The sequence below is a fragment of the Cyanistes caeruleus genome, chromosome 1 (assembly GCF_971803275.1).
Source record: "Cyanistes caeruleus chromosome 1, bCyaCae1.hap1.1, whole genome shotgun sequence".
Taxonomy (NCBI): Eukaryota; Metazoa; Chordata; class Aves; order Passeriformes; family Paridae; genus Cyanistes; species Cyanistes caeruleus.
In genome coordinates this window covers 134,720,660-134,740,935 of record NC_141701.1, presented here as the reverse complement: position 1 = coordinate 134,740,935, position 20,276 = coordinate 134,720,660, and the positions used below count along the sequence as shown (strand labels likewise).

Below are 20,276 nucleotides of genomic sequence, written 5' to 3'. Positions count from 1 at the left end.
GGGGAGCGCCGCGCTGGGGCTGCCCTTAATCTGCAGAGATAAGCAGCGCTTTGGGGCAGGGCAGAAATAGCGCCTGGTGACCCAGGGCTGCCCGGAGCCCCGGGCCGCTCTCCGCCGAGAAGAGAAGCATCTCTTCCAGGCAAAGGCTTGGACTGTGCCCCATGCCGGAGCGCTCTCCCGCTGCTGGGAATTAATGGCTTCCGCGCAGGAGGGATGATACTTTCCTCATCAGTGCTGCAGATGGAGCTCCAAGCAACAGCCAAGGCAGGGGACTCCCACCTCCTCTAACCGGAGGCAGATGAAGCGGGTGCCCTGCACGCAGAGGGTTCGGCAGCGATTTCCCCAGCCCCTGCGCCATCCGGCAGTGTCAGCAGCCATCCAGCTGCTGAGAGCAATGGTGAGCCCAGGCTGTGCTGCAGGGCTGGAGGTCCTTGTCAGGCTCTTTGGGAATTCTCGCCCTCCACATGCTGGATGCCTTCCTTTGGATGGGCTTTGCTGGGATTCCTGGGAGAAGCAGCCTCAAGGAGCGCCTGCTGCCCCTGCAGCCCCCCAAAACACGAGGTGAGCGGCTTCTGCCACGCCGGGACCTTGCAGCCCCGAGCCTCCGCCGCATCCCAGCTGGGAGAAACTCATCTAATTGTTTGTTGTTGCCTTTCCTTCAGGGGAAGACAAGGCAGCTCCGAGGCAGAGTCGTGCGTGTGAACGCAGTGCTGTCCGTGAGTGTGGCTGGCACCTCCCTTGTCCCCTGCACCATCCCCACCCTGCCTCAGCTGTGGCAGAGCTGAAAGCAGGGGGTGGCAGCGTCTCACACACGGTGCTCCAAAAACCCTCTGAAAGGACCCGGCATTTCAAAACAAAATGCTACCACAGCATTCTCATTACGGTTCCACGATATGTGTATCACAAAACCTGGCAATTTTAATGACAAAGTACTGCGATGCCACCAAGTATTTTTTTAGAACTAATAAAACCTCTGCAGAATATTTCCCTGGAATGTATTAGGATCCAATTTCTGCATTCATTAGTAATATCAACTAGAATGTGGATGGTTATTTGGAAAAAATGCATTCGATGCAAATTGATTTTGTATTATCAGGAATAATGTGGAGAGAGGCTTTTCCAGCTTATTGAAGCTTCAGCCATTCCACTGCTTGCTGCAGTTTATGCCCTAATCTTGTGAGATTCACATAGCATTTTAATTTTCAGTCTTGCCTGCATTTTTCAGCTGAGGGATTCTTATTATACTTTAAATTAATTCCAAATTCACACCGCAACAATAGCAAAAAAATTGAGCTCTGGCAAAGCAAGAGGCCAAACATGACTCAATTAAAATAATATGTATCACTATTAATCACCTCTGCCTGTCCGTCTACATTCCCGTGGTGGTGCCTCCCTCTGCAGCAGCAGCATCTGCGAGAAAAGCCAGCTCTCATCCATCCCTCTGCTCCTCCCTCCTCCCGCCGCCTTCCTGAGGGATGACGAGAGCCCGGGAGAGTGGGAAGGAGCACAGGGGGCAGTGCTGGGAGAAGCCAGGGCTGAAGAGGAGCCAGGCCGGTGCTGAGCCCTGTGCCGAGCCCCGTGCCGGGCTGCCCTCCCCGCCTTCCCTGCTGCCTTGGCAGGACTTGTCCGGAGCTGCCGGTGGCCAAAGCGGGCGCTCCGTGTGTCCGGCCGCCCGCCGCGGCAGCAGCAGCCTTGTGCCAGGGCCGCCTTGTCCTCGGATTTGTGCAGAGCTCAGCTGGTTGCCAAAGCTTAACGCTTCGCATTATTATTAACAGTTAATGCACATAAAAATAAGGCAGGACTGATGACAAAGAACAAAAGCGGAGCAGTAATAACCGCGCTCCGCAAAACAAACCCCCCCCGGCTAAGCAAGCCCAAGAGGGCAGGGCTCCTGCACAACAATTTGCCACCAGCCAGCCATCAGGTTAATCTGAGACCAGGCAGGGGCTGGCAGTGACAAAGGGGACACTGGAGACTGAGGTGGGAGGCCTGACCCTGGCTGCCACCTCCTCAGTCAGTCCCTGCCATGGTCCACGGTACAGCAAGCGAGCTGAGGTGCAGGAACAGGGTGAGCCCTGGGGTAAGGGGCCCCCAGAGCCTCGGCCCAGGGCAGCTGCTAGCGGCTGGAAAACAGGGTGATGAGCTGGGGGTGTTCCCCTTGGAAGCAGCCAACAGAGTGCTGAGCCCCAAATCTGCTCAGTGCAAAGCACCACCCCACCTGGCTGTGATGGTCTTGGAGGCCAGGTTTCACACAGGCCACTTGGACCAGGCTCTCCCTTTTCTGTGCTTTATGCAGTCACGGCATTTGCTCCAGATGGGAACATACTCTGCTGGCTCCAGCCAACAGAGCCCTGTGCCTACACGGGCAGTGGAAGCCCTGCTGCAAGGGACAGCCCAAGCACAGCAATGGAGAGCAGGGCCAGGGTGTCTCTATGTGACAGAAAAACAGAGCCACACACACTGCAGACTTGCACTAATGTGATTTTGAAAGGCATGATATGAGGCTGGTATTGGAATGCCTGTCCATGAAATTATGAGATTTTAGAAGAGTAATCTTATTGCTCTCCTGTATCTGTCTAGCCAACAGCTAGACAGGTTCTCTTTTGGTTCTCTTGCCCCCAAAATCATTTAAATGTGATCCAGGAAGCTTCTGTTGAGAAGAGCTTTGGTGAGGTCTCAACCTTTGATAGAAATGGCCAGGACTGTGGGCACAGGAAGTTCTCCCCTGTCTTGTTCTCCCCCCTCTTCTCCTCCTCTGTGTCAGCTTTAGCCAGAGCCTATAGCACAGAGACAGCAGCCACCAGAAACCACAGCCAGCTTGGTTCAAAGGACAGCGAGGAAAACCACGCACCAGTTTACAGCAAGCATACGTGTTTGATCTGGCTGTGCTAGCTGCTCACAAAGCGCCCAGCCCAGTGCGTATGGGCTTCATTTCATTTGAATAAAAACACTTTGGGTAGCCATGGAGGAAAAGAAACAACTTGCAAGAAGCGCTTGCTAGTTTCACAAGAGTAATCACTCATATGAAACTGGTAACAAAAAAATGGCCCTGTAGCCAAGCACATCAAACTTCAGCTTGACTAATTTGTGACTGGTTATCTCTTTGTGAACGGTATGTTGAATCTAATCTGGGGAAAAGTGGGTAATTAATGAATCAGTCAATGACACCAGCTCAGTTAGGGACAAAGCTCAGTATCTCTTCTAGCTTGGGACTGTCATTTGTTGCAAATGATCAAACACCTAAAGAAAGAACATATTTGCTGAAAAATGTACTGAGCCAGGCAGATCCAGAAGCATTTGCAACACAGCTGGGCTTGGCTGCTTCCCTGGGTTACTGCTGTACCACAGCTTTCCTCTACTGAAACAGCAACACAAGATGACGCATCAGGCAGGTTAGTACTAAAAGAAATTATTTTTCTCTCCATTCTCATTGCTGAAACTGCTGGGAGAGGCATTTCCGATTTCCTTCTGCAGTAGCAACTCTGGCCATCATGTAGTTTATCTGACCTTTGGCTACGCCACACCATGAAATCAGACACCACTAGGAGGGGGGCCAGAACAAAGCCTGGAGAGATTAATAAGAGCATTATTTGCAATGTGGCACAGGGCCATGAGTCACCGTGCAGCCAGGCTGCTGCACCTTCTGGCTACAGGAACAGCCCAAGATCTGCATCAAGCTTTCTGCTTACAAAAAAAACCTAACAAAAAAACCCCAACCCCCCCCCCCCCCACCAAAACAACCACACAACAAACAAACAAACAAAAAAAACCCCACCAACTTTACTTCAGCTCTTTTACACAAAAACACGGTCAAAGGAATTAATGGGAAAAGAAAAAAAAAAAAACCAACAACAACAAACCTTCAGCTGGTGCGGGAGAAAACATAAAACGTAAAGTTAATGTGTGACTTTCATTCAAAAGAGTCTATTCTTTTAGTGATTGTTTGGGGCTTTGGGGTATTAACTAATAAAGAAAAAAATTCTGCTTGTTCAGCCTGATGTTAATGTTGGTGCAGTACTTTCATTAGCACAAAGATTTGCTCACATGGTGCTCTAATACCTTCCACCTTCACAGCTGTAGCATTCTGGGGTGCAAATGCAGTTCTCTGTGGCAAACAGAACTTCATCTTCTGATGTCATTATGTGCAGATGGCTTGATTTGGAGAACACTAAATTCCGTGCAGGTCAGGTTCAAACAGCTTGAGGATAAAGAAATATATGTAATTATTATTATTACAGTTATATACCAAGCCCGGATAATAAGAAAAGGAATTAGATTTCTTATCTTTGACTGCATTTGACTGTAAGGTTAGAGATCAGTGACATCTTGATTAGGAAACAAAAATGATATGAATCAAGAGATTCAAAATTAATCAAGAAGATGTGAATCACAGTGAATCAAACATGAACAAAATGAGTTGTGCTCTGTGTTAAGGAGCTCCCTGACTGTACCAAGCTCCAGCAGGAAAGCTGAGACTGGAAGGAACCTCTGGGTGAAGTGCAGAGGGGACAGACTTGCTGGAAACAGGGCAGCTTCTCACAGTGTGTCGAACCAGCCTGTGAACAGGGCTTCCTACTGAAAACCGGCAAAAGTGTCCTTCTAGTCTCTAATTCTACAGAGCATTTCAAATCAGGCGTCTGCTGGAAGGGTAACACAGCAATGACCAGGCAATCAGGAGCTCCTTATATGGCACAAGTGATAATTCCATCATGTGAACGCTGGAGGGGACAGCTAGGGATTACACTCAACTTCCAGTGGTGAACATGGTCACAGTATCAGCCTGGATTTATCTTCTGTAACCGTTATTAAATTCAGGATCCAGAACAAGGCTGGGAAGGTAAGCTACAGAATAATTACTCTGGATTTCAGAAGAAGAAACTTCAATTTACTCACAGAGTTGCTAAATAAAATCCCTTGAGACACAACCATGGAGTGGAAATTTGCCCAGAAGTTCTGAATGATTTTTCAAGACAACTTACTGAGTAGCTCAGCAAAAAACTATCCAGTTGTTCAGAAAGAAGCCATTTCAGCAGAATATTTAATTGGCTACAGAAGCATCTTCTTGATGAAACCAGATGCAAAAAGGGAACATACAAGAGATGGACATGAGGCACAGTACCCATTTCTTGAAAGAACTGGTCAGTGGGATTGTAACACAGCTGTTTGTGACAGCTGTCTAGACTGGTGAAGTCCCCAATGTCTGGAAAAAGTCTAACCCCTCATCTATCTTTAGAAAGGCAAGAAAGGAAACTGGGAACTGATCTGCTGATCACCATCATCTTGCTTACTATAAGATGAGGGAGTGTGTCCCTCTTGGGATCTACTTCTAAGGCCACAAAGGACAAAAACTTATTTGGGAACAAATAGCATGGATTTACTGATGGCAAATCAAATTTGACTGACCATCCTGCTTTCTAAGACGAAATTACTGAATGTGTGAAGATGAAAGTGCTGGCTGTAATATGCTCTGTAAGGTTTTGACACCATTCCACACAGTATCACTTGGAAGCTTAGAGAACATGGGCTAAAAAACAGGTTGACAGAGGGACTGAAAACTGTCTGGTCGTGTCTGACAGGTCACCAGCAAACAAAGGTGCACCCAAGGGGTCAGTACCAAAATCCACACTGGTCAGTATCTTCATCAGATACATCGATGGTAACACAGTCAGATTTGTTGATGACAAGCTGTCTGCACTGACAAACAGCAAAGCTTCCATGCAGAGGCTCCTTTATACACTTGAGATCCAGGCCAACAGCCACCTCATGATGTTGAACAAGGAAATGTGATCTGTTCAGGCTGGGAAGCACCTCGCTGAGGAGCCATCCTGGTTAAAAGGAGTTGGGGATTACAGAGGGCATGAGGCCAAATGTGTCAATTTGGAAAGGGTCCAGTAAAGCGCTGCTGAGATCATCAGAGGCCTGGAGAAACATGAGAGGGGCTGAGGGAGCTGAGCCTGTTTAATCTGATCAGGGGAAGACTAAGGGCTGCTGGAACAGGGTGGCTATACAGAAGAAATTCAAACTTTTCTTCTTAGTGCTAAAGGCTGTAGGAGTGGACATGTGCTGAGGTCTGGACAGGACATGTTCTCTGTGAGGGCAGGGTAACCCTGAAACAGATGGCCCAGAGAGGCTGTGGAACTTTTGCTCCTGAAGGCGTTTCAAGATTTAGTTGTAGTGTGGCTGACCTCATCCACTATTGGTCACAGCCCCACTTCAAGCAGGATGCTGACCTGGATGAACTCATTGATTCTAGAAGTAACTAAATAAAATTATAGTGGTATGAAATGATAGAAAAATATTATTATAAGCAAGATTAAGTGAATTCATTTCTAATTTGCAAGAAGGTAGCTGAATATGCACGATTTTATATTTTTGCATTGCACAAAATATGTGATACAATGATCCCCGAGTAATGTTTTTAAAAACTCCAAAATCTGTGCAAAAGTATGCAACAAGGAGGAAAGATTGTAACCCGAGGAGTCAACTTGATCATTTGCATGGGCACACTGAAACCATAAACTTTCCAATGCAGCCAAAAGAGACCTCAGACACGGAAGGATGAAAGACACACAGCAGAAGAGAGCCCATGCTGATGAGCAGAGGTTAGGGAAAAGACATGGATATAGGCCAAGTATGATGCAGTAAGTTATGTCACCTCCAGCATCGGCCTTCATGGGCTGTTCTGCTCAAGTCACGTCCTGAGTGGGACACAAATGGACAGGAGAGAGTCCTAGAGGCTACAAAACATCCCTCAGTGAGAGATGGAAACATTTCAGTATGGTATCTTCACAAAGGTGAACACAGAGGAGATTGCTGCACTGGTCTGAAGAGACAATCCCACATTTCTCAACAACACAGGGGCAAAACTGAGTTTTGCTGCTTCTAAGTTGAAAAGAGCTTTTATGGGCACTTCGATGTGTTTTCCTCCATCTCCTACACAAAGGCAGAGCCCTGCAGGCCCATGTCAAGCCCACCAAGCCTGTGCCAAGCCCTGCAAACCCCTGCTCATGCCTCTGCCCCAGCACTGGGTAGCAAACTCAGTGACTGTGGGCACAAGCAGCAGGGACACAGTTACCTCTGCAGAACTCTTTCCCTTCCATTCCTTCCAGGAATTTTCTTCCCTGGGGCATCTGCCTGTTCTACCCTCATCCAACACAGAGTTTGGTCTCCACATATTTAGACAAGGAACACAGACTCAGCATCTCTTAAAGCTTTCCCAAAGGCTGGAAGTTGAAACTAGATCAGCTGGAAGAGGAAACAAGCCACAGTTATGTACACAACATATATACCAAATAAATAATGGTAGTTAACTATTGAATCAGTGGTGATTGGTGACTAAATGCTATTAAACTGAGTGTGTTTGTCCCAGAAGCTGATGTTTTCTGCAGCTATTAGGCTTGAAACATGACTTACCTCTGGGTTGGCTAGGTGGGAGGTTAGCTGCATGAGCACTCTGGGTCTTTCCAGCCTCATATTCTGTGGCTCTGTGGAAATTCTGTGTCAGAGGGTTTTTCGCATCGTAGCCAGACTGAGAGCTTGAAATCCACATGGTTACTGACAACTCCCAACTGTCAGTAAAGCTGTTTTACAGAAAGTGTTACATGACTGATGTCTCTACAACTGCACTTTTCCAAACAGATGGGGGGAAAAAAAAGGCACCGGTCTCAAATCAAATTAGTCTTGATGGATTACGCAAAAAAAACTTAACACATGCTCCACATTTTGAGAAACTTCTAAATATAACATCTCCATTGAAAACACAGTATATGACAGTGCTAAAAATACATAAATACACATCTATAAAACTATTTTCACATTACAGAATGAGGACCACTACAAGGGGCTAGAAAAATTACATTTTCTTGATGCAGGAGCCCCATGTCAGGGTTGCCACACCTTGTTTAACCTCACAGATAAGCTCATTTTTGAAAGCTTACTGTTTGACTTCTCAAGGTTTGTCTCTATGGGACACAGGGCAAAGATAAAAATGTTGCCATTGTAACTGATGCTGTAATTGCATTCAGAAATAATAAAACCGTGACATTATGGAAAAAAAATTAAATAACCCACATGAGAAAATATGGTATTTAAATTCTGTTGCAGCTGGAAATGTACTGTAATGAAGAATTAACAGGTGAGTCTTGGGTATTTTCATTATAATTAGACTGGATATAATTTTATTTTACCAAAGTAGTTATACTTTAGTATAACATTTACAATTTTACTCATATAGAGGTATGATGGATCACCATTTCAGGAAAGAGATACAGCAATGTAAGGATAACACATCAGTAGACCTATGTGCCTCCAAGAAATTGTACTGGTTTAAATGGAGACATGCAGTCAAGGGAACACACTATGTACATTCAAATAGGTTGTTGGAAAGTTAGAGTTTGCAATTACTTGTAGATATTAATAAAAAAGCAGTCTCAGAGACAGGATTAGCAGAATAAAAAATGCAGAATCGATACTTGCACAAACAAAAAACTCAGGGATTTCTTCTGAATAATTTCAAATTATATGGGTAAAACAGGCCCTGAAACGTGTAGCAAAAAGGGCTTATATAACAGAGGAATTCTTTTCCCAGGAAAATTACATTTGGATTCATTTATAGCCATTTTGGTACTCCAAGTGATAAAAAGCAAATCACATCTCTAGGTTCTTTACTCCATGTAGAACCTGCTTTGAAAAAATGAACAATAACAGCTTCCTAATTACTATTTTGAAAGCAATTTTTAAAATAAGAAAAAGAGTCCCCCATGTAACGATCAAAAAGAATTCATATTGTTTCAGGAACAACAGCAAAAAAATTTGACTGTAGCCTCCTACCTGGTACAGGGCCAGGGAGATTTCTTTGGTAAGACTGTGGCAGCCAGAAGAGGCAAAAAGGCCATTGAGCAGTAGATGTTAAGAATGCTAGCATGAGGGACAATTTTGTTCCTCTTGTCAGTGAACACATGCCAGGCCATCTCACTTGGCTCAGTAAAGACCAGTGCAGCTCGGTGAGAGTGGCAGAAGAATGTTCATTTCTCCACTGGGAACACCCAGAGTTGCCACTGCAGGGAAAGGCACCTGCGGTTCTTCCCACAGCAGAATTGCAACTGAGGGCACTGAAATAATATTAACTGGTGCCTGAGCAGTGCTTTTTTTTGTCTTCAGTATGTTTTACAAACATTAATTTGATTCAGCACTGTCTCATGGCAGCTTGCAGCAGCAGCCAGATGGGGCTGGCTGCCCCACCAGGCACCCACACAACTTTGCAAGGACGTTTGTACGGTGGGAGGTGCTGCCTGGGAGAGGACCTTGTTCAGGCATGTGCTGAGTCAATGTATTTCTCTGGCAGCCTGTACTGGCAGAATTATAGTGACCAAAGAGTTATTTATAACTGTCCTCCCGCAAGAGGATTCTTGAGGGAGGATGTTGGTACGAGCGCTGCTATTCCATGTGCACGCACAGCTACACACGCCGCAGCCATGTCGCTATTCAGTGCATGCAGAATACTCCTCTGACGTAAGTCCTGGGGTTTATTTTCCAAGGAGGTCACTTATACAGGGGGAAGAAAGAATGCAACTCCAACCACAGCCAGTCCACACCTCATGCAAAAGCCTGGAGGCCTCCCCACAAATTGCCACAACTTCTTTATGAACTCATCGGGACTGACAGCATGGTTAAGCCTCAGACCATACAAACAAACCCTAATGCTAATGTGGCTTCACTCACTTTGGCCTGCTTTAGACTCACCTCCTCTCAGAAAACAGCCACCACACACTTTCTGGAGCCCATATAGGAATGGTGAGAAGGAAATTTATTCTTGAGAAATTCAGGCCTCAGACTTGTCACCCTGCAGGAAAGCCCCCACCACCACATGCAGCCAAGCCTCGCTCCCTGCTGGCTGCAGCCCCTCCACTTGCTCATGTGGAACAACTTACAAAATCAGACCAGTGCTTAACCAGTTTAACTAGCAATCTACCACAGGTGAAGATTTACTTCCACAGTATTCTCACTTTCTTGTACTCTAGAACATGGATGAACCAGGCAGAAAAATGGAAGGATATGAAACTGCCATGGCAAATGCCCCATCTGCAAAACGCGGTGGCATGTATGGGACCTTCCACAGCAGCATGCCTTCGTTATTGTGCTGGCTGGGAGCAGGTTGGCAGGAACAGAAATAGTCCTTAGGCACTCCAGAATGTGTGCCTGTGAGTTTCTCTTCTTTGTTTTGCAGTTTCCAATGTGAGCGTGCAGCCTGCCTGTCTGCTGAGAGAAGACTCTGCAGCGGAGGAGATGCTGCTTCTTGCACTGTTTTGCACATTTTCTTTTCCTAGCATTTTCCTGTGCAGGGGGAAAGTGTTCATTTTGCTCTTTGTGCACAGAAAATGTAAAGAAACTGGGAAAGTATTATAGGATTTTTTACTAACTCTCTCAACAAGCCAACATAATGGTAAAGAAAGACCAAAAGCAAAATCTCCATGAGAGAGAAAACAAAGCCTGTCTCTCTTCTGTCTTGAATCTCAGGGTCCTGCCAGGCAGGCATGATGCTTCACACATTTAAAGATGCAAAGCACACAATAGGAGCTATATCATAGGGGAAATAAATATGTCTGCATGCATTTCAAAGAGGCTAGGCCAAGCACAAACCTTTCTCTGCTGTTTTCCTTCAATACACAGATCTCTTTTTTTATGAACTACCACAATGGTAGAAGGAGGTGCTGAAAAGGGAGACAGGTGACTGATTCAAAAATTGGGATTCAAAACCTCTTGCACACAGACTAGAGATGTAATCTTTTGTATTGATGGCACTGAATTCAGAAGGTTTCATTCATGGTGATTCTCTGTTTATTTCAGCTACACAAACACTGGTTTATTTGGGGGGTTCAGAGAAGCTGGAAATATTTCATAACTCCTCTGTGTCAGAGTTTGATGACTGGTTTTCATTCCAGACATCATAAGGGATGTGCTGCAGCTACCAAGGTGCCAGTATCAAGGAACCAGGAGAGATGTTGCCCTTCAAAATTATTTTTATTCTAAGATATATGTGCTTTGTTGTATTTTCTTTTTAAAAAAAGGGAAAAAGAGGAGGGAAAAAAATCCCTATCCTTAGTGGCACTAAAATTAGTAATGCCTAGAATAGATACCAAAATTATCTTCTTCCCCATTTATTTTGCTCAGATGTGAATGACGCTGTATCAAACACTGAAAAGGAGCACATTAGTCTCATTCTACTGGAAAAACAAGCAAATTACATTGCTGAAATGTCAAGTTTCCACCATGCATTTGATAATAGACTGTGTGCTCGGTTTCTTGCATCCATTGTAGCAGCTCACTGAAGATATGCTCTGCCCCTGGCAGCAGTAGCAGCTGCCCTTTGGACTAAACCACTTTGGCAAACCAGGGTTTTCCCAGTTGCCCTTTCAGGTGTGGCCTGGCCTGTCAGATGGTGGGGTATTTCAAAAATAGTTAATACTTTTTTTTAACAACAGAATTCTACACCTGACTGGTCTTTTTTTTCATTATCCTACCATTTTCCATCATGCACTCCTCCCACAAAGATTTTTGACTACCGTAACAGGTGAAAGGTTACACCTGGACATCATCCATCACCGCAGCATTTTCTCTGCACTGAGATTGCATGGGTGGCTGTTTGTTTTGCAGGCTGTGGTAAGCAGGTAGGAACACCACCAGTGAGAAGGGCTGTACACTGCCAATACAGGTCCCCAGATGACTTCCATCATAATTTTAAGGCCCTGCATGCCATTAAATGCCCTGACATTAAGTTTCAGTCTGTTTCAAATTATGCCAAATGCACATAAATCTCATTCAAAGTGGTCCTTCTCAGACACAGGCTGTGACAAGCTCAGGGTAAGGAGAACTACATAACTAGGAAGGATTGTTACATCCTAGTTATCATTTGGGAAAAAAAAAAACCAAAAACAAAACAAAAAAACATACCTAGAGTATTCTAGAGTATTTCTTCAGCTCACCCAAAAACTAAGACTGGAAAGTATCAGTGATCATACACATCTTCTCTGAAAACTCTGGAGAGGAACTGGCTTCTAGAAATACTCTCCCCTAAGCTGCAGCCTTGTGAAACCTGCTTCTCTTCAAAATCTTACAGCAGTAGTTGAACTCTCAAGCTGTGCTGTCAGCTGCCTGGGTTTAGACACACTGCTGCTGCAAAGCTAGAAAATAATTGTGGGGTAGTACCCGAGGGATGAGTGTGTAAGAGGAGAGGAAGGAACCTGTATCTATGAGAAGTGACCCACTTAGAACCCCAGACACTGCCTGTTCCTCTTCTCCCATCTTGCCTGCTCCTCAAGCAGAATGGGATGCCACATTTTGCAGAAAAATCAGTGAAGGAGGAAGACTAACACACCTCCAGGCACTGGAAAGTACTTGGCATCTCCAGAAACAGGAAGGGCTTTAAGCAGCAGTGAGCACAGAGAAGATGTTATCAGCATGATGGAGGGAAGAAGCACTGTAAGAAAACAAGAAAGGGAAGTGGACAAATTAGCTGAATAAATTTTCTGGTGAAAACAGCTGGATGAGCATCTCTGGAGACTAAGAAAAACTAGAAACAGAATGGAGAGATCATCATCATCTGTCCATGTTTATAATGATGACAGATATGACAACCCACCCAATGCAAGCATTCCCATCCTGCTGTGGCACTTTCTCTTTCCAGAACAAAGCTCCTTGGCAGTTGCATCGAGGACAACAAAAAAAAAGACATTTTACTTCTGCCTCCTGTATTTTTTACTGTTTGCTATTTCTTTTTTGCTTCTGTTTTTTCATTTCTTTCTGTTTTGGTGATGATCATTAAAGAGCAAAACTGCTTTGCTGCCTTACAGTCTCTTTCACAAGCTGGATCCTCTCAGAGGCTCTATAGCAGCATTTGTCCCTCATTAAGTGTCATATAAGACACCTGCTTTAATACTTGAGCCAAAAACTTTTCATTGTGGTGTTTCTGTAGCCCAAAGGGTTTGTATTTAGCTATGTTATTCAGTTTTGTGCTCATGACTTCTGTTAAATCCTGGTCTAGATGATTTGAAAATGTAGTATCTCCCCCCTTCACTCTATTACACTGCCAAATAAGAATGTTTCTATCACACTGTAGGGAATATCCCACCAAGTACCAATTATATCAGTAGCAGGTATGAAACCCCTGACAGAAGTTGCATTCCACCTAATCTCTACACATCTCTGTATTTTGCTGACCATTCTATGCAGAGCCATGTAAAATGCCTTGTCCTTCTGAGGGAAGAGGGGGAGAAATAACTGGCACTTAAGTACTCCCTTCAGAAGTTCAGCAAAAGTGTTTTGAAGTTAAAATAAATTAGTTACTGACACTTCTCTGGATGGTGGTTTCCACTTCTGAGTAGAGGTCCACTTTGTCCCTGACTACCATTCATCCACACCCCTCGGTCTCGGGCTGCACGGGATGGGGAGGGTAGCGCAGGCTGTCAGTGCCCTGGCAGCCTGCCATTGCAGTTCACAGCCCATAAAGGGACTTCAGAAGGGGCCCTGGGAATTGCAGACCAGGAAGTTTGCCATCCATCCTTGCTAATGGCAGTAGAGTCTGAAAAAATAAAGTCACTGTAGACAAGGATAAACATGGTCTCTTGGAAACAAGGCAGTGTGGCTTCTGCAGAGAGAAACCCTGATTCACCAACCCACCACAGCCCTCAGAGTGCACCAGAAATGACAGAGAATGGGTGCAACAGACACAGAACTGTCCAATTCTGAAAAAAACCTTTTGATTAGGTTCTATACCAAAGTTTATCAGAGAAACTAATTCATCACATGATGAGAAGACTCTTTACAGATAGAAAATTGGAGGCAGGATATGAAGCAAAAGATGTGACGTAAAAGCCACTTTTCAGGGTGGAAAACAGGCATCAACAAGACCTCCACACTGTGGGATTGATGGTGGGACTGGCTTTACTCGGCATTTTCAGTGAGTAAATGAACAGGAAGTGTCCAGACAAGTCCTTAAATTTCTATGTCACAAAGTTCTTTCAAGCAAGTAACTCTAGAAGGACTTCATAAAACTGAGTGAGTTGGCAATGGCTCTATAAGCAGACACTAGAAGGCTTAGGCAGTGATGAGCCTCTACCATCCAAACCCAGCCACTGGGGATTCTGGGGGAGTGCAGAGAGGACAGGCTCATCTGCTCTCTGTAGGCAGCACTGTCACACCCTGGGCTGGATGGACCACTGATCGGATGCAACATTAACATTCTTAAATGTGCTTCTGCACACCATTCCCAGACACTTCCCAGTTTCCTGTGATGGAGCAGATTCCCAGCCTGCCACTAAGGTTGAGATGTAAAAACCCAAAGCCAATACTGCCTATTCTGCCCATGTCTTCCTCGTAGCTGCCCAGCTGGCAGGCTGACCTGCCCGGCACACTAAATATAAAGCCCTCCAAGGACCACAGAACAGTTAGAGAAGAAAACAAATTTTGCAGATGTGCTTTCACACACGTGCATTCTCTCACTTCCTCTTTCCCCATTACCAGACCTTGCAGAGTAAAGTCTGCTCAAACCGGCAAACACTTGATCGGAGATCCCAGCTTTCACCTCCTCCCCTTTCTCTGGGGTTTGGTGAGCATCCTTTTAAGGTCCAGGATCACTCAGGGCCCCATTTTTGCTCTCCAGCCGGTGGGAGCGGGCATGCCCGTCCCTGGGCCGGGGAAGGGCGGTGCTCCCCCTGCTCCCGCAGCCCGGCCGCGGAGCTGGCAGGAGTCAGCGGCTCAGCCAGGCCCACAGCCCCGCTTTCGGCAGCCAAACTCGGCCTGATTCAGCTCCAAAGCCCAGCCTGCCCTCTCGCACGGCAGCGATCTCTGACCCCACGCAGCAGGTGCCTGTCCGAAACACCTCCACGGAAAGGGGCCGGGCGGCGGGGCAGGGAAAGCGAGATCAGGGCAGCAAGATGTAGCAGCTTGTGTACTCAGCCCTCCGTGCTGTGTGCCTCCTGCACGGGTAGGCAAAGGGTGAATCCTCTGTCCCTCCCAGTTCCTCCCGCTTCCCCGGTTGTTTGGGCAGTACTCTGAAGCCTTCCCTGCATTGCGTCCCCTTTTCCAGTGCCCAGCTCCATGATCTCGCAGATTCTTGAGCTCACTTTGCAGAGGGAGGACTGATGAGCCCAGCCCAAGAGAGACCTCTGCTACCACTTAGAGGAGCTGCATCTGAGCTCCCCTCCCCCAGCCTCTTCAACACCACCCACACAGCAATCCATCAGCATCACCCTCGGAGCATCTGGGGGCAACATGTAATTAGGAATGATGCTGTCTGCCATTTATAGACATACTACTGCAAGGAAAGGCTGGTGAAAGTAATACCCACCGACAGACATACCTTAGAGCGTGCATCGAACATTAATGGGGAAAACCAATGGAAAGGTGGAGGAAAGATACAGAGAGGAGAGAGAAGGATGAAAGCAGCAGCGTACTTCCCACAGCTTTAAACCAAAGCAGTCATTAAAATATCCTCTCAGTGTGACTGTGACGTAGTTGTCTGATAAAAGTTTATTTGAAGAAATAAATCAATTCTGTACAATCAGAACATTCTCTCTTGCTGGGTAAGTAGAGCTGCATTTGTTCTGTGATCCCTTTACTCAGATACAATCCAGCAGAAATTGTGCAGGCATCCACACACTGCACTGCCAATGCACAGGACATCATGGGCCCCACCGTGTCTTTCTCTCAGTCTTTTACTGCAAGAGATCTTATTTGAGATTCACCTGACAGCTGATCCTGTGTGTCTCATCTCAAGCTTGCTCCTCAGGTTTGGGATTACTTCTTTTCAATTATTTCTTATTTTGAATTTCCATCTTCATTTTTTTTAAAGTATTTAAAAACTTAGTTGTGCTTGTCACGACACTGTATTTCATATGCAGGCTGTGTGTTCTCTCTGGAACATACATCAGCCTATTGTCACAGCAAAAACAGCTGTTTGTGAGATGCTGTAACAATTCTGCCAACACTCAGCAACTAGCTTTGGATAAAGCAAAGTCAAACAAAAGGAGTGTGAACTATGACAAGCAATGTGTGGAGTGGTAATTCAGAAGAGCTGAAGGAGATGTGAAGAGTAATTAGCCAAATAAACAAAAACAGGGACAAATTATTTAAGTGCATCATGACTTGGAATCAAGGAACAGAGGGAGTATGTGAGGACTGGGAAAACATTGGGGGGAGCTAAAGCTGAGATTCCTGCATTTGTGCCGCAGAAAAAAAATAAAGTAGGAGATGTGTGCATCAGTGAATTTCAGTTAAAGAAATGAAAGGGAAAGAAGATAGAGACAGAGGAGAGGTGAAGGAAATCCAGAAGACAGTGACTGAACCACTCTTTTGCTCAGTAGGAGAAAGGGAGGAAGCAAATGGACCAGCTTCCCACAGGGCACAGCAACATGACAACAGACGACAGCAAAGACCTGAGTTCTGTGCTTTCGGGGCTATGGCAAATGCTCTTCTAATGGAGACTTTTTCAATTGCAGTATGAAGCCAGATCAGTTCCCTCTACTGCTTTGTTCTTGCGCTTGGTTTGCTCATTTGCAGCAGTAGAACTGGTGGCAGTTAAACAGGATGGAATTTTTATCAGGCTTAGAAATTGTACTCACTGCCTACAGTTTCCCTGCAGACCAGCTTCAAATTACACCGCATTTGTGTGAAGTTGTGGAGTTTTGTCATCTAACCATCCCACCAGTCCAGAGCACATCACGGGAGCCGCACCGTTGTCATCTGACTGCCATATGCCCCAGCCTGGAACGTTCCCTCAGTGCACAGTCACCCTCAGATCAACAAAAGCTTTTGCCTGGCTGAGGGTTTTCAGGACCAGCTCCCCAGACAAGTAGGATGGTCTGTCTGCACCATTAGCTAACTAACAACCATCTTTTATCTATTCTTCATGTGTCTATCACCACAGGATTCCAACACCACTAGCACCACATTTCATTCATCTGCTAGAGATGGGAATGAGCATTCAGCTGAAGTTTTATTAACTTACTTGTGGATTTCCACAAATTACCTTTTAGTTTTGTGGATTTTTGCAGTTCCTTCAATAGCTATTGCTTAAGGGTTTTCACACTATGATCCTGACAGGTGACTTGACTCTGTATAAAATATGTCTAGCTCTGTTCATTTGGACTGCTCACATTGAGGGGAAGGAAGAGGTATATGCTTCTTTCAAGATTCAAATAATATTCATTGAGATTACAGAAAATTACTTGTGACCTCAAAGAAGAAAAAATCCAGATTTTAGATTGCTTTTATAGTTCAGTGTGCTTCCTTTAGGTGTGCAATGATGTAGCTCCATCTATTTTCACACAGAAGGAATCCAGCTGAGAGCATGTTTTATTATAACTCCAGATGATGTTCAAGGGGATGAAAAACTCATTTTTCTCAGGTGGTCAGAGAACAATTCCCAGTAAACTGACATTCTTTCCTCTCCAATCTGAATTCTGCAGAGGAATTCAAGTTGTTTATAAGCCATTTGAAAGATGTTAAAAAAAAAAGACGGTCCTGGACTTTTTTACATTTTCAATTACTTTTCAATCTCTTAAGAACAGTCATTTAGGTCAGAGTAGTTAAACTGCTATAAAACAGCTGCTAAAGCAGAATTCTATTGTAAATTAAATGGCAATTTTACCAAACATTCGCATTGCATGACTACATTAGAATAAACATATATCTGGATTTTAAAAAACATTTAGGAGGGGAAGGGCTAGGCCTAAAGCAGTGATTCATGACCCTGTGATAATTTGAGTCCAAGGCAAAAATTTTAACGGATTTTGTTACTAGTACATGTCTGATACTAAAAAAAAACCAAAACCAAAAACAAACAAAACAAAACAAAAAAAGGGGTGGTGGTCCAAACTGGAACTCCACACTTCAGAGGGAAAGCCAAGTTTCTGCTCCTGCTGTCGGTCAGGATGATACATCACAAGCATAGCTACAGCTTCTGAAATGGCAGCTTCTTAAAACACAGTCATCAAAACAGTTCATTTTCTTCAGTTTAACCAAGGGAATTATTGCAGGAAAATGTGTTATGGTCAGCTACACATTGATGGCACTGATGAACAGTAACAGCATGTAGCACTCATAGCAGTTTTCAACTTCAAAATATTGTGAACATCAGCCCTGGGACACCCTGAGGAGGTGGAAGTCCTCACTGTGCCAGAGCCAGCTAGGTAAGGTTGGTGCACTGCCTAGTGGAGATGGGATGGAGGCAGGAAGAGGAATCTCTAGTCTCTCAGCCCTGTAGGCATATGCTCTGGGGTGTGGGTACACTGTGTCCAAGGTAGGGTGGGGTCTTGACCCATGTAATTAAGGACAGACCAATTTTAGTTCCACCTGCTATCTGTGACAGCATACAAGCAGCACCGGCACAACACCCACTCTCCTTGAACCCTCTTCAGCCTCCCACTGCCAAATTTCCCTGTTTTGTGTGCTCCAAGACCTTGTAGCCTTCCTAGATAAGCTGGTATAGGATTTGCTCTGGAGTGACTGAAAGCAAGAAAGTTTCATATTGTTAAATTGCTTATAAATAGCTGAAATGATCCTCCTTTCCATTTCCATAAAATAAAAACATCTGTAGGGATCACGATCCAATTTTTGGCTGGCATGAGCAGCACTGCCACGGTGTCACTGTCCCCAACGCAGGAGGCAGAGCCCCATGATCAAACTCAGAAACAGCTAACAGCAAGATGGTACCCATGAATGGATATGGGGAATTTGAAGCATCCTCAACATCCATTTCCCAAAGGAGGTAAGAGCTGCAACACCAGCATGTTACTTATTCTTCATACTTCCCTTTCTATCTCACGCTCTGCATGGCTGCAGGTTGTTTCCAACACAGAGCATAAGCCATTCCCCAGTTCTAGAAAGATTTTCCTACCATTACCTCTTTTGAAGCACTGTTGGAAAAAAAAGCAGGGAAGTGATTTTCTTGCTTCTGCTTTGCTCCAGTAAAAAGCAGAGCTGTTCAGAGCACAGGTGATGCAGATCTAGTGTCTGATTCTCACTGCAATGGAAATCAGATGTGTGCTGCTGCCTGGCCTTGATGGAAATTAGTACCATAAAGCTGGCATTTGTGAGCAGAGGAGTTGCCCACAACCTGCTCTCCACCAGCCCCTACAAATGCTTTACAGAGGCAAATCTTGTGGAAGCAGACAGATATAATTTTGATTACATTTTGGTTGACATTGCTTGCAAGTGTGTATGTATGTGCATACAGGGAGGAGTTACATAAAGACCAGGGCAGACTACAAATGGGAGCTGTTCTTTCCAAATTTTACACATTACTTGAGTCACAAAATATTAACTGCACCCAACCCAGTGAACTCCCTTCCCTCTTTGTTCATATTCACTCTAGTATATCCATCATTTTTGATTCTTTGCTGATTTCTATTGTTGGGGCTTATTTCCTTGAGAACCTGAAATTACACTATATATCTTTGTAGTTCATTGAACTAACCAGCATTTATTTTAATTCAGTAAGGAAACATTTGGCTGGGTGTGACCAAATAAATACTGTGTCTAAACTAACACAAATATAGTTTGCACATGGCTATAAACCTGTCTCAGAGCTCTAATGATATTGCAAGTCAATGAAGCTTCAGTGTTCTCATTAACATGATTCCATCAGACCTCTGTGTTGCATATTATTAATTTTTAACAATAGATTGTAATATAATTTATAGCATTGTGGGGCAACAAAGGCTGGATCCTGATAGTAATCCAACCTTTTAGGTTGAAAATGACTTAAACACTGACCTAATATTGAAAGGTGAATGTGTTCAGAGGGCATCAGACCTAAATATAAATAGTACAACAAGGATAAAACACATCATTAGTCTGCATCAGTGAAGAGAAAACTTTCCTTGAGAGCAAAGGGAACAGATCTTGTCATAAGATTATGAAGATTTTTGCTGCTAAATTTGACACAAAAAAGTAATCAAAAGCTTTGTTTTAAAGAAATACATTAACATACCTTTCTCACCTCTTGAAGTGTAATTTTTGTTACAAAAGGAATAAAACACAGAACAGCTAATTTTAATTTGGGTACCTATAATTTAACTCAATTTGGAAGTCAGAACAAGCGTATATTTATGAAGAAAAAGCAAGCCTTCAAAATCTCTGTGGAAATATGCTAAATGGATGCCATTAGTAGCCCTGCATTGTTCCTCTCCACGGCTTGCTGATGCATGAGAGTGAACACAACTGGTTTCTGCTACGGACAGCAGCTCCCAGTCCCTCAGCACCTCAGAGCCTCGTGATCC

The 20,276-nt window shown here is 44.7% G+C and overlaps 3 long non-coding RNA genes across 4 annotated transcripts; 1 reads left to right on the top strand and 2 right to left on the bottom strand.

The window, feature by feature from the left end:
* The first annotated feature begins 7 nt into the window (after window positions 1-7).
* LOC147655928 (uncharacterized) lies at window positions 8-2,050 on the top strand. The gene is made up of 2 exons (XR_015278672.1): window positions 8-561; window positions 663-2,050. It is a non-coding gene; the product is annotated as an uncharacterized LOC147655928 (long non-coding RNA).
* Window positions 2,051-3,760: 1,710 nt separating this feature from the next.
* LOC111924146 (uncharacterized) lies at window positions 3,761-9,922 on the bottom strand. Of its 2 annotated transcripts, none has more exons than XR_002861490.2 (3): window positions 8,830-9,922; window positions 7,414-7,580; window positions 3,761-4,198 (listed from the first exon to the last, which is right to left on the bottom strand). It is a non-coding gene; the product is annotated as an uncharacterized LOC111924146 (long non-coding RNA). The 2 variants fall into 2 exon arrangements; XR_002861491.2 differs by having other exon boundaries at window positions 9,742-9,917.
* Window positions 9,923-15,496: 5,574 nt separating this feature from the next.
* Window positions 15,497-19,020, bottom strand: LOC147655927 (uncharacterized). Its single transcript, XR_015278676.1, has 2 exons — window positions 18,899-19,020; window positions 15,497-18,501 (listed from the first exon to the last, which is right to left on the bottom strand). It is a non-coding gene; the product is annotated as an uncharacterized LOC147655927 (long non-coding RNA).
* Window positions 19,021-20,276: the final 1,256 nt, after the last annotated feature.